General features: G+C 36.5%; 1 protein-coding gene across 2 annotated transcripts in view; it reads right to left on the bottom strand.

The window, feature by feature from the left end:
- Window positions 1-12,249, bottom strand: part of LOC105380181 — a 38,850-nt gene extending 26,601 nt beyond the window's left edge. Inside the window, exon 1 of one of the 2 annotated variants that reach the window (XM_048629246.1) lies at window positions 12,019-12,249. The gene's annotated coding sequence lies outside the window, so the exon portion shown is untranslated. The remainder of the gene's footprint in view (window positions 1-12,018) is intronic. The other variant, XM_048629245.1, reaches the window with a different exon arrangement.
- Between the last annotated feature and the right edge of the window lie 1,753 nt (window positions 12,250-14,002).

Raw genomic sequence — 14,002 nt, 5'->3', positions numbered from 1 at the left:
CCACCCCTAAGTTCTAAGAACTATGCCATTCATAAGGCTTAGAATATAACCACTAACATTGTTTGAATTTCATAGCTAAACATTATAATAAGTTTAATCAAACAAGTCCCTTTGCGGTGTTTTGTTAGCGCTTACAATAGAGCCTATTAGACTATGTCGTATGTTAAATCCTTTATGGGCATGAACCTCATACGTTCATAATTCAACGTTTAAAGTAGGTACGTACTAGATGTTATTTTATTAGTCTAAGAAGTCTCAGAAGCTGTTCCATATGTGGTGGTTGAGCTGAAGGGCTACGAGGCGCATTTAAGACGTGACAAGAGTTTTGCATCGCGCTCACTCACATCGCGCAGCCACACAAGCGAGCGGGACGGAGAACTCTTGTCACGTCTTAATAGCGCCCTGTGCTACATTGCCTGGATTCAACTTTACTTCATGAACCAACTGTATTTTTTCGCAATTTTTGAGTAAGACGCATACCAATATTGATTGAATGTTGCTATAATATAACTAGTTATCATCATGAAAACACAGCCGATATTACTTAACATTATGTAAGATATTTGAACAAACACACAAGAAAATATACAGAGAAAGCCGCCAAAAGTAATTTCGCTAGAGTATGGTGGAGTTCATTCCTTATCCACTTATTTTTTGAACTTATTTATTTTGCAAAGGACGTCGCCTGACAAGGGTTAGAGGATGATTCACGGCGCTCTACAAGTATACTTGGAGACATAATCGGTCTTTACTACAAAAAGTAGACATTCTTTAAACGGATGTTTCGCACTGTAAAATTCCTCAGGCAGCAGAACTGTTATATAAATATACTTTATTATTTAATCACCCGTTAAACCAGTTTTTTGTGGTACTTGTAGCTACATCAATTAACCCGTCATACTAAGTGCCAATTTCACCATTATCTGTTAGAGCATAACCAGGGAGTAGTGGTTACCTTTTGACACATCTGTCATGAATTTTATATGGAGATGACGTTTAATTTATAAATCAATCCCTGTCGGTTAGATAACCGAGAATGGTGAAATTGGCACTAAGCAAAAAAATGCCATCTGACAATCTTGATATAAGTTTATCTCAGAAATTACAATTAATTTGTGGTAAACAACAAATATTTACTATATTTCCCTAATAAACGCATTTCGCAGTTGTTTCTATGGCGAAGTTTGCGTTATTGGACGATTACATAAATATGAACCATGTTTATAATACATCAGATCTCGATTGTACTTCACTAGGCACTACCTTAAGCGGCTTGAAATATAAGTAGACATCTAACATACTTCTTACAGAAATCTCTGTCTGAAAAATAATGGCAAATGCCGCTATTTTCTTATTACCTTTTTCGTCGTGTGTCGTCGTGGGTGACGGCACAGAAATGGGCACATTCCTTTTGAAGGACAATGTTGGTAATCTTGACAATGGCCGGGTATTTGTTTGGTTAGCTTTCAGCAAACATTTCGGACGAAGCTCGTCTCTCTCTGGATTAGATTGAAAATCGCCGGAATAGAATAGAAAAGACTTCAAACTTTGAAATATTTATACATACGAGTATGTACGTATGTATGAAGATATTTAATTTTTTTATTGTACAGTATGAAAGAAATGGCCATTATATTTTTGTAAAAAAAGTTACTATGCTTGTGCCTACCCTTATTTTAAACTTACAAACTTATATTTTTAAATATTAATCCTAAAATTTAGACTTAGAGCCATGAAATAAACATGAAGAATATTCTAAAATCCGAGACAAACTCGCACACACTCGACAACAGGGCCACAGGGCTCCAGCTAACGCTCGAACTCATTAAAGCTTCTGAGAAATTATTAAACTTGAAAACTTTTTACATTATTCCGGCTTAAAACTTGTAAAAAAAGTTGATGAAAATATTTCCCGAGGTGGAAAATTCTTTTAATTACGGGAACGCTGTAGAGTCACTCAATCCGACCTAGAAACTCGCGCTGAAAAGCTGAATACCTGACGGCTGAATAGTACGTGAATACTTCTGATTTACCGGCTGAAAACCTGTTTATTACATACCGGCTTGCACGCCCCGCCCGCGACACTTGTATTCAAAAACATGAAACTGTTGCAGACTAGGTAAGTACAAGAGTGAAGTATGTTAACATAACAAACCGTCACAGTTTGAATAGGCAGTTTGTGAGTTTGACAAGGTACAAAAGTGTGCAGCTGACTTTACAATGCACATTTACCCTATTTAGTTTTAAACCGACAGTTCACGAGTTTTTTTCGCAATATATACCTACCAAAAAAAATCCACACTATGTTCAGTAAACATTGAAGATATAGAAGATGCGGACGCGCCACATGGGAACTATTAACTTGCTAATGGAGAAGAAAATGCAAAACCATTAAATAAATATTATCTTTTTTACGTTCATTCTAAAATAAGTCTTTTCTCAAAACATTACTCTTAACAGTATTAGGGTGTAAACCGTTTACATGTTCAACCTTTGTTTTACACCTCTTACCTCTGTGACGAATTAGTCTTGAATGAGCTAAAACCGAGATAAAATGTCCAAATGGTAGACGGTTTATATTTTATACTGGCTTTTCCCGCGACGCGAGGCATCGCCTTAAATAGGCCCCGGCTCCGTGCAAATGCTAACATTCTGTTATTTCTCTGTCAATTCCAAATACATGTGTACGACCAAACAGTTTTAATTTGCTAACGAAAATAGTCTTTAGGCCTTTGGTGACGACTTAACTTCCAAAGCTTTTCGACAGACGACAAACGGACAGACAGTTTAAAAATTAAATGAGATACGGCGGCTCCGTTTGGCCTGCTTTAGAACCCTAAAACAACCCTTGTCTCACTTCAGCATAACATTGTAATTAGGCCCTTCGTACTTATATGAGGTGAATTACGTGTTTGGTTCAAATATTTATGGGAAACCGTCGACCTAGGTGAATTTTTTTTTTATATATTTTTTTTTTTTATACATAGCCTATTTGGTTTCCCACTGCTGGGCAAAGGCCTCCCCTTTTTCCTTCCACACCCTACGATCCTGTGCACTCTCAGCCCAGTTACTTTCGAATTTGTCCAGGTCATCCCGCCATCTCCGTCTCGGCCTGCCTCTCCGCCGGCGCCCGTCGCCCGGCACCCACTCGGTCGCTATCTTGGCCCACCGGTCCGGGTGCATGCGGCAGACGTGGCCGGCCCAGTTCGACTTGAGCTTCGTGGTCTCGACAGCAACATCGACTATGCGAGTTTGGGAGCGTAGTGTGGTGTTCCTGACATGGTCCGTCAATTTGACACCTAGAAGACTACGCTCCATCGCTCTTTGGCAAACCTTCAGTCTGGTCTTCTGATGTTCGGTCAGTGACCATGTCTGTGCGCCGTAGGTTAGGACGGGTAAGATACACATGTCAACGAGCTTGCGCTTGAGTGACAATGGAAGGTTGCCCTTCATCAGCTGCTTCATAGACCAGTAGCTCTTCCAGGCGTTTTCGAAGGCCTAGGTGAATAATCAAAAAAAAAATTAAAGTAAGTATTTAGTTATTGTATGAAATTCTCAATTTTGAATAATGCTTGTGAATTCGTTTTTATTAATAAATATTAATAAATCAAATGAATCTTTAGAAGGCACCTCACCTACTAAAAAAGAGGAATTAGTAGTTCAATTTTATTATTGTAAAGTACCGGCTCTTAATGTCTTAACTGTCAGTGCATTTTAACTTCGGTCCGATTCAAGTTCAATCACTAACTGCCAGTTTCAGTATAGTGCCACAAACTTATCTGTTCCGGTGACAGCGAACTAAATTGATCCATATCTCATTACTTACTAATGAATTGTATATTTTAAAACATTAGATGGGTTTATTAACACCGCAAGAGCGAAATAACAATACGAGCAAACTTAAAATCTTATAGAATTAAGAAATATTAGAGATTTATTTGAGCTGTCACCGGAACAGATAAGTTTGTGGCACTATAACTCTATCTATCGATAGCTGACAGTTACTTTCATACGATTTTGACAGAATGCCACTTTTAATGTGTCAAAATCGTATGATACTGGCAGTGGATTGAAACTGGCAGTAAAGGTGGCTTGCACCAAAAAGTTAATCAAAATTAAATCTATAATTTCTTGCTCTTTCATTATACCGTCAAAGTAAGACAGCAATTGATTTAATTGCGTTTAAATATTTGACCCAAACCTCCCTAAGTACATAACAGCTAGAGGCAATTTGCTAAATATATGACAGGTTCTCTGCGTAGATAAAGTTCCGACTGGTGCTAACATTTCGGAAAGCATTCACAAACTTCTCTCTCTTGTATTTGCCCTGGCGAAGGGCAACTTATCAAAAAACTTGGTCTTACGGAGCTAACAAGTCCGTACTTAATCAACTTGCTGAAACATTTTTGTCGTGAATTAATTTTAGCCCTAAGTACTTGGGCGCTCCAAGTTACTTGATACTTTATTTATAATATATTTTTTCAGTACTTGCCAAAAAAGCCAATGTGAAAATGTATATCGCGCGTCCATCGTCACTACTCACTACTTAATTTAAGTACACTGTAGGTATTCATAGGATGATCAATTTCGCCTTTATGTTGTACTCATAATGGGGGAATTTACGATTATTACGGGCCGGTGTGTACCGTACTCGAGTGTATCGTATGACAAAGCTCTTTTACCAAATTAACAGTAAATTGCCTGATAAAACCTCGATCAAAGGATACAAGGTTGTTTTGGCTGGTTTGGTATTACTGTTTATTTATTTACACAATTTAGGTAATACTTACAATACGCATAGTTCATTATTTGCGTTCACAAGTTAAAATAGAATAGAATACCGTTACTAGTTGTGTAGCGTAAAAACGTTCCGGTACCAAAAAAAGTTTAATTAGTTCACAGATTAAATTCCAACATTGTTTTAACCGACCCCTTCTGGGACTGCGCTTGTAAAGTTTTTCTAATTTGGCCACTTTACCAAGTCTGTAGTTGTTGGGTCAGGTTTGTTTTATTAACATAAATTGGATGCTTTTTCAGGTCTGTAAAGTTAGTACGAAGCAATTACCTGCTTTTCAACGGAAGATAAACATAGCTTATGCCAGTAGACTAGCAGTCGAAAGTCCCGGGAACGTATTTGTTATTCTTTGCAAATTAAGGTACATCACATCAATTTCTGTCAAAAACGGGCAATTTTATAATAACTTCATTATACAATTCTCGTGACTCTACTCGGTAAAACCAATTAAAAGTAAACAAGCCCTTAGGGGCTACACATTATATGTACAAACGAATTTCAGTGCCGAGCAATTTACCAGTGAAATATGATAAAGTTTTTATCACTTTCAAAATCTTGGTATACGAGGCGAAGTTTGAGAGCGAAGCTTTGATAACCTGTACTGGAGAACTCTGACTAAAACGAAAATTCATAAAGTTTTATAGTCATTGCTGCCCGTGCTCTAGTTCGTTTGACTTTCTTGTTACTGTACTCAGCAATCTGCACGAAACCAAACATTATATCGAGTATTATTATGGAAGTGGCAAACGTTGTGTATAATTAGATTTCGTTGTGACCTCGCATCATGAACGCATCACACCGTGTTATTAAAATGATGAATCATGATATAATTTATCAAAAAGCAAATATAAACAACAAATAGTGACAGTCATCAATAAAGAGCAAGATCTGACGCGAATATTTATAACATAAAAAGCGGAACCTTTTACGGATTTAACCGCAAAAGACGCCATTTACTGAATCATATGGCGGAGTGCTCGTGAATGTATTTGGAAAATGATGAGAAGTATTATGAAAATGTTAAGATGAATAAAAGTATTCGTGACGTCCGCTTACTTTAAATACTTTTACATATGTGCTATCTATAGGCATTCCATCTATGTATATGGCACTAAGTACTCTTTGCAGAAAGGAACTTATAGCTAATGATGGCATTAAATCTATGGCTGACTCTTTCTGTCCGTATACCGTCAAAGCGCATAAAACTTCAGGGTATATTAAGGTTTTGCAAGCTACAAAATAATATTAAGTATGAAGTTTTGTGTAAAATTCGCAGATTATCTAAAACGATTAATTTATCAAAATTGTTACTTACAGCTGTTGAAAGTAACGAACATTACGGTTATTTCGTCTACGTTCAACAGTAGCGAAGTGCAGTAAAATATACTACGTACCAAATTGCCAAAAAATATATGGGCTTGTTTTCATACACACAGAGTCGCGACATCGAATAACACATAAATTTACTTTAGCGCTTTGTCGATTTTAATGTCGCTATTTTCTTGTCTCTCAGCCAAATGTGTCAAAACACTTCCATCACGACATTAACCCTCGATTTCGCATTTGCGATTGCCAAATTAAGTATGAAATGCAGCGTTGTGATTGGCTGAGCAACTTCTTTGGTATTTTACTCCAAAATACTCGTATCAAGATGGATGGTCTGAGGAGGCACGTCATCGGTAGGCAGTTTATAAGGAGACTATTGCCCTTCCTTTATTATTATTATATGCAGGTTGTCATCTACTACTTTTGGAAATGAAGAGAAAAAATACTCCCTATTCTTACTAAAAAGTCAAGTGACCAACAAAAACATATGGTAAAACTTGGGTAAAACATTATTTTCGCGACTAACTCATTTCTATTTAGGTACTTATAGGTATATTGGCTTGATTTGAAAATTATACTAGTATGTTTAATAGTGCACTTATTTGGTTTTTCCACACTACTTCATTTTTCTACTCTGCTTCGTTTTACTACTGTTGTAGTTTTCAAGTAAGTAATAAGACCGACCCACAATAGCTCAGTGGAGAGACCTTCAATTAGATAAACCCCGTCCCAAGATCAGGATCATGTAATAAATCCGTGTGTCTTGGGTTAATTTCAGATTAATTGATCCTGATAGGGTCGTAGTGTGACAGAAAACACTATACGTAGGACTGAAATAGCTCATTTGTGTCTTATGTCTGAAGGGAGGCAACCCACCATATAAGGTATTACTTTCGATAATTTGTTTAGCATTGTAATTGAAACTTTCTTAGGTGGGCTCGAAACCTTTAAATGTAATTACATCTCATGGCTGCCTTGCCCTAACACCTCTATTGAAAACGCTAAAACGTTTGAACTTTTATTTAATTTTTGTTACTTTTACGGTAATTATATTAACTCTGTTAGTTATATATATTAGTTGTATTAACGTTGTTAGCATTCAAACAAACATAAACCGATCTACAATTTCCGAGTGCTACTTCTGAAGATATGAATCCAAATTATTCAGGGCAAAGGCTTATAGGGCCTTAGTACTTAATAACCTGGTACTCTAAAGGACGGCGTTTTAAGCCTCCTGTCCTTTCAGATATTCATTTCCTGAATTGTCTTCGTAACGTTTTCATATTATCACATTCATTTCTGTGTAGCTTAGTTTTTACCCGACTGCCGAAGAAGGAGGATAATGTTTTTCGATTGTATGTTTGTATGTATGTATGTATAATAATGTATGTCTGTTTCTTTGTTCCCTCCTGTAGCCTAAACGGCTTCATAAATTTTGATGTATGAGGTATCGTTAGAAGCGTATTGATTGCGCGATGGTTATAAGTTATGTGACATTACATTATAATGTACATAGCGCCCTCCAGAGGACATAAAGTGATGATCGAAAATATAATATTTTTCCAACTATTCCGTGTTGGGTATCAAATGAAAGGGCTTGATTAGCACATTACAAAAATATGCATATTGTAGGTAAGTATTTAAATCACAACACCAAAATTATTGAAATAAAAATTGTTCATAAACTAAAAGTACTGACATAAAATTTCATAAAATAAAAACAACTAAAAAGTTATAAATAAAAAAATATAATTATATACAAACAAAAAACCCGACTGCACGCTAAAAAGATGAAAACAAGCCCCAATTTTAATGGAAAGTATCGCAGGCGGGGACCAACTTGACAGCCACACAATGTATGTACCTATCTAAGTAACATTCAGCTAAATGGTGAACCCTCGGCTGGTCCCCGCCTGCGATACTTTCCATTAACATTGGGGCTTGTTTTCATCTTTTTAGAGTGCAGTCGGGATTTTTGTTTGTTTATAATTATATATTTTTATTAATCATAATTATCGACAGTGCATTTTTGTTTCAATACTAGCTGTTCCCGCGCGCTTCGCCTCGCCTTAAAAAGTTTTCCCGTGGGAATTCCGGGATAAAAAGTAGCCTATGTTCTTTCCCAGGGTCTAGACCGTATGTATACCAAATTTCATTCAAATCCGTTCAGTAGTTTTGGCGTGAAAGAGTAACAGACAGACAGACAGACAGACACAGTTACTTTCGCATTTATAATATTAGTTAGGATAATGTAAGTACATCATTTTTTGAACTCATATATGCAGCAACTTAAGAAACTTAAATTTATTGTGAAAAGACAGCGAAATATACTATAAGGTACAAGAAATTTCAAGTGAAAATGTTTATCCGAGCCGGAAAACCAAACACTTCTAAATCCAATATCGGCTGTCCACAGTCGAGGCCCGTTCAATACACGATTAATAAAATCTTTCCAAAAACAAAAAAATCGTTTGAACAACGGAAGAGCAGATGTTTACAATGGGTTGTTCCAGACCTCGGGCGATTAAGGACGAGGACAGAGGAAGGGGGTAGAGTAAGCAGGGAGGAGGAAGGAAATCTGGGCTATTCCGACCTATCCAGTAGTTACAGACCCATTTAGCCCGCCAGATAGAAGTTTCAGTGAAATTTTCACGGTTGCAGGACGTGAGGAGATTACGGTAATCGAATTGGGTTGCTGGCGCTTTTTTGTGTTTCACACTCTCTAAAACTACCGGTTCAGGAGTCAAAGCTCTGGAATCAAGTTGACTGATTAGTTTATGGTGGATTGATGGCACATTGCATTATTTATGAGAAATACATATACAATTGAAACTCTGTAGAGTACGGCAATTAATCGATGGGATCATAATCATGTGCACCAGTTCATAACTTTTTAATTTACAGATTGATTTCAAAGTGCTTTTCTGAGTTGTTTGTCGGGTCCCTCATGGCTTGCGAGACAAATATATCTACCAGGGTAACAGAAAGAAAGACAGGCAACAAACAATTACAAAGCAACTTTGACGAGGTCATCACTAATTAGAATACAGAAGCTGTGTCTCTCTTTTGACTTTTGTCTTGTAAAAAGGATAGAAATAAAGAAAAAGTCTCTGCAAATGTTGGCAAAGAATTACAACGCAGAAGGCTGGCGCCGTTTCGGAGAATTTTCGCGCTTAAGTAAAATTTCTAGCACAATTATTATCTAAGGCGTGTGTTTCATTGACTGCAGTTTCATATAAATTCATTTTAAACATTACCGAGTTTATTTACCTATAAGTAGGTACTTATAAAATGGGACGAGTAAAACATGTACTGCGATACATTAATAAATAATGTTGGATCATGATTGATGTAAAAATACACTCGAGTGCAAATAAAACCAGCCATTATGTATTTTTTTTATTGATATTGTTTCAATAAACGTTTAAATGCGTATGCGAAAAAGTCGTATGAATTAAGTCTCCTCGTTTTATTTAGCACTTAAATATGAAAAGCATAGAACCTTGCGGACTCAGGCTCTACCTATAAGTATCCCTCTTTTTTGTCAAGGGTTCTTGGTAAATACTCTGCCGCAAGGTATGTTTTCTTATCATCCTCTTGTTTGTATGAGGCTGTCCCTGAAAATATATAGAAAGGTACTATTGAATACTTGAGTCCAGCCACGCGTGTGTTTGATCTTTTTTGTCCCTCGCTAATCCGTTTTTCTACCGTATTTCATGTATTTGTGGTTGTGGAAGAATGCGTAATCTAGCCTTTTTTATGTGTTGGTATACCAACGACATTTCGAATATTTTTTTTGGCTCTCAATGATATTTTACCAAATATATATTTTGCATACATATTATTATCGACAACATAGATATAGATCCACTTTTATTTAACTAGCTTTCGGTTATGAATTATTTAAATTTGGAATGACTAACTTGTAGAATAAACTTTGATATCCGTAACCTCCGTAAAGTTACACCCTCCTTTTGGATTACACAGCTAGTTTACAAGGTCCTGGTTACATAATGCCCTATTCAAATCAACCCTATCCCTTCAAATAACATTTATTGATGGGAATCTATCCATTGATATTCCGATCTGAAGCCACCGCCAGCCCCAGCCCATGCTCTCACGACAAATTTATTACATTTGTGTGCGTGGAACGGTAAGTGTGAGAGGCCGCATGCGACATGTTTTTATCAATAAAACAATAACTTCCTTTATGAAATGGATTCTGCTGAATAAACAATTTGACAATGTATTTGTAGCTAACGTAATAGATTTTATAGGAAACGATTTACTGAGTTTGTGCAAGTCTATACGAACAACCATGGCGATAAATTGAATAGTTTTCTTTTCTTTATTCGATTGCATCAAGAAGATTGTGGTCAGAATTTTTTACTTTAAAATTCTGGCCGTCTTTGCAGGTCAAACTCTAACCAGAAAAATTACTGCTGATATTGCTATAGATATAGTTTTATACTAAAATATGTTTTACTAATTTACTAAATGCTTTTTTTACTAAAAGCTAAGTTCCTAAAAACATACTGTTCCTTTTCTTAGGGAAAGTAATATTGACCTCGGTGAAAAATCTATATAAAATGAATATAAGTACTTGATTCAATCTTCACTGGTAGGGAAAGGGAAAAGTAAATTGGTATGTTTATTCAAAATGTAAAGATGCCTTCTACTTTTCATCATCACAACCATCTTTTGCTTCATACAGACTTAATAAGCATAGAAAAATTAATAGACCCGGAGAGCTGATATATTTGTTTAAGTTAGATCTTCTTCTTCTTCCAAGCCTTGTCCTTATTTAGGGTCGGCTTTTTGCGTCATGTCACGCCATTTTACCCTATCCTCTGTCATATCTTCATTTCATCCTCATTTACTCCACACTCTCTCATATCATTTGTTTAAGTTAGATAATAACAAAAAATACAGGGAACTATTGATATAATTGACTTTCAAACCAAAAAAAACATGACTAACTTTCACAAAGGTCGTGATCCGTATATAATTGTTACACGTACAGCTAAAATTCATAATAATTATACAATTCTTTATTTGGTTTTAAATAAATAATTGAAGAAACTCAACAGGAAACATCAACATTGCCCTAAGCTAAGATGATCAAACTTCGTAGTTAAATCCTTTTCGGGCCGGATTACTCGACGGAGCAAGTTCTCGACCAATCAGAAAGAGATGCCGCGGCTCCGTAATATTTATGACCCCAATAATGGAGTGGAGACGTGATCCCCATGTTTAATCACATCCTGTAGGTATTAAACCCCAGAAACAGCGGATCGGTGGTTTCTGATGAGCCACGACTCACCGCATCCCTTGCATAAATTTTGTAATCAAAACCATAAAACAATGTTAGGAATTTTATTTGAGAAGTTAAAGTCGTTATCATTTTTGTATTTACCGGAATATTTTACCCAACAATAAATAAATGAAAATGTACTTAACCAATTTTTTTACAAATTGGTTTAGGTCCTTAACTCCTTACATAAAAGACACGTCCTTGTTTATGTTAATAAATTACAGCCTGTTCTTCTTTGAATACATGATGTACCTATTAACACCGCTAAACAGATGTGACAGTCCTGCCTGGCTCAGCAAGGCGTGGCTTAGCCATGCATGCGGCTTTGTGAATCTTAAATGTGCGCCCTAAGTTCTAAGTAAAATGTACTTAGAACTGTGCTTAGAAATATAATCATGAGAAATACTGATTGTCTGGGTGTACTTAATTACCTTATAAGTTTGTTTAAGTACCAATTCAGCCACAAAACACAGTTTCTTAATTTATGTTGTAAGTTTAAGAAGAAGAAGAAACAGAGCCTAATTTTATATGAGAAACTAAACTTACGTATTAATAAAACCACAATAATCACAAAAATACTCACACTCCAAAAATCGTTTCTCAAATAATCTGTCTCAAATATGAATCAAACTGAAACACTAATAAATAATTCACAGGACACAAAATCCGAGTCAGTTGGGCATTTAGTAGGCCCGCTACGAGTTCGTAGCTGCTACGCGGCTACGAGAGCTGCTACGCGGCTACGAGGCTACGCGGGCGCGCGCTACGGTGGCCTGGCTCGCACTGGGGTCCGCCGGTCTGTCTACCGCATAAGGCTGCGTCATTGGGCTCTCGACACCTTTTTGCGGGACCCTAATTAATTGCACCACCATGCTGGAGGACCAGCGAGGATGTGGAGGGATCTAGCGAATTCATGTCGGCTTTTATTAGATGCGGGTGACGTGATCATATAATATTGTAGAGTGTAAGGATAAATTAACGTAGTTTTTTTTACGGAAACTATAAGGAAAATGTGAGGGACAGACGTATTTCCCTTGAATGAATATTAGTTTGGTCCCAACAGTCTGACCCGACCGCACTGAATGGTCCTATTATTTATTTATTTATTATAAAGGCTGCTGCGGTGGCTCCATGGGGAATCTCGCGGCAATATACACCATATTGATTTCGTGATAACTTTGTTGATGTTATTATAGGAGATTTTCGGGTGTAGAGAGTGTTCAAAATTGTAATGCAAGCCGAAAAGGGTGACTCAGAGGGTTATTCTCAACAAATTAAATTCTAAAAGGCTATTTAATTACTTTTTATTCTAATTATAAGGATTTAAAAAATGGTACAAAATTTCAGTGTAATACAAAATCGTAACTCATAAAGTGATATTATACGTTTTTTTTTAGTTTGGATAGTTTTAAATAAAACTTCAGTGTTTTTAAAATTCAAACACATGAAAATCTGACAAAAGAAAATTACACAGTTAAAAAAACAAGTAACTATAGGTTTAGTATCCATTATTAAATGGGACACATTCAGATGCTATTTATTTTAAGGATTTACCGTTGGCTGTTCCAACACGCCGTCATTCCGTGCACATGGTGCATGTACAGTCGCGAACACACCCATAAACTGGGAAACCTAGCGTGGGACACCACCAGCAGAAGCGGCTTGTTGACGCTAGCTCGGTGCGATGTGACGTTTAGTGTCAATGTGTAAGGGCCTCCGCGCACTAGGTAGCCTGGCTGCCGTAGCCGTAGACAAATATTTATAAGAATTCGTGGCTGCCTAGTGCTCGGGAGCCCTAACTGCTTGGCTACAATGAGGGAATCAAGATATAGTTAATTATTTTTAATGTAAAGGAATTCATCCACTGTCGTCCCTGTTACGCGGGACCTCTATTCACGGAGTTAGGTATTTGATAAATAATATACAGGGTGTCCCAAAAGTCAACGTCATCCCTTAAAGGGCTGATAGGTCAGCTCATGAGAGGCCAGAATATCACAATATGACCTTAGTAAAAACTCGACAATTTTCGAGATATTGACACTTTTATAAATTTGCTGAAAATCGACACCTTGGATCAGTTTTTTGTGTGCCGGCGGTACAAAAATCCATATTATTAGAATTTGTTTGGTGTTGCATCACCCTGTATAGTCCTGCTATTGATCGCAGTCAAAAAAAAATATCGAGTAATGCTGTATGTTTAAAAAAAACACGGTTTTCAAAGTCATAAAAGGTAATCGTATTTTTTTATAAACAACTTTGACTCTACATACTGTAAAAAAAATATACCACGCAAACCTGGCACCTCATTTGAAAAGATTGCTCATTTAATGCAGTTTCTAAAATGGTATGAAACGTTGCTATTGTTTCAATTAACAAAAAAGTTATTGCTATTTTAGTACAAAACGACCTCGATGTAAAATTGTTTGGAGGAAATTTATCTGACTGAATTTATTAAGGGTAAGTCATGTTGGAATAAGTAAAAGTAAAATAGGTGGTGGGGTCAGCCGTGGCAACATAGATGACGCAAAAACAGCTAAGAAAAAACTTACCAAACTCTTATAAAACAT

This window comes from Plutella xylostella, chromosome 22 (genome assembly GCF_932276165.1).
Source record: "Plutella xylostella chromosome 22, ilPluXylo3.1, whole genome shotgun sequence".
Lineage (NCBI taxonomy): Eukaryota > Metazoa > Arthropoda > Insecta > Lepidoptera > Plutellidae > Plutella > Plutella xylostella.
The sequence above is the reverse complement of the archived record's forward strand: the minus strand, read 5'-3'. Positions and strand labels throughout refer to the sequence as shown.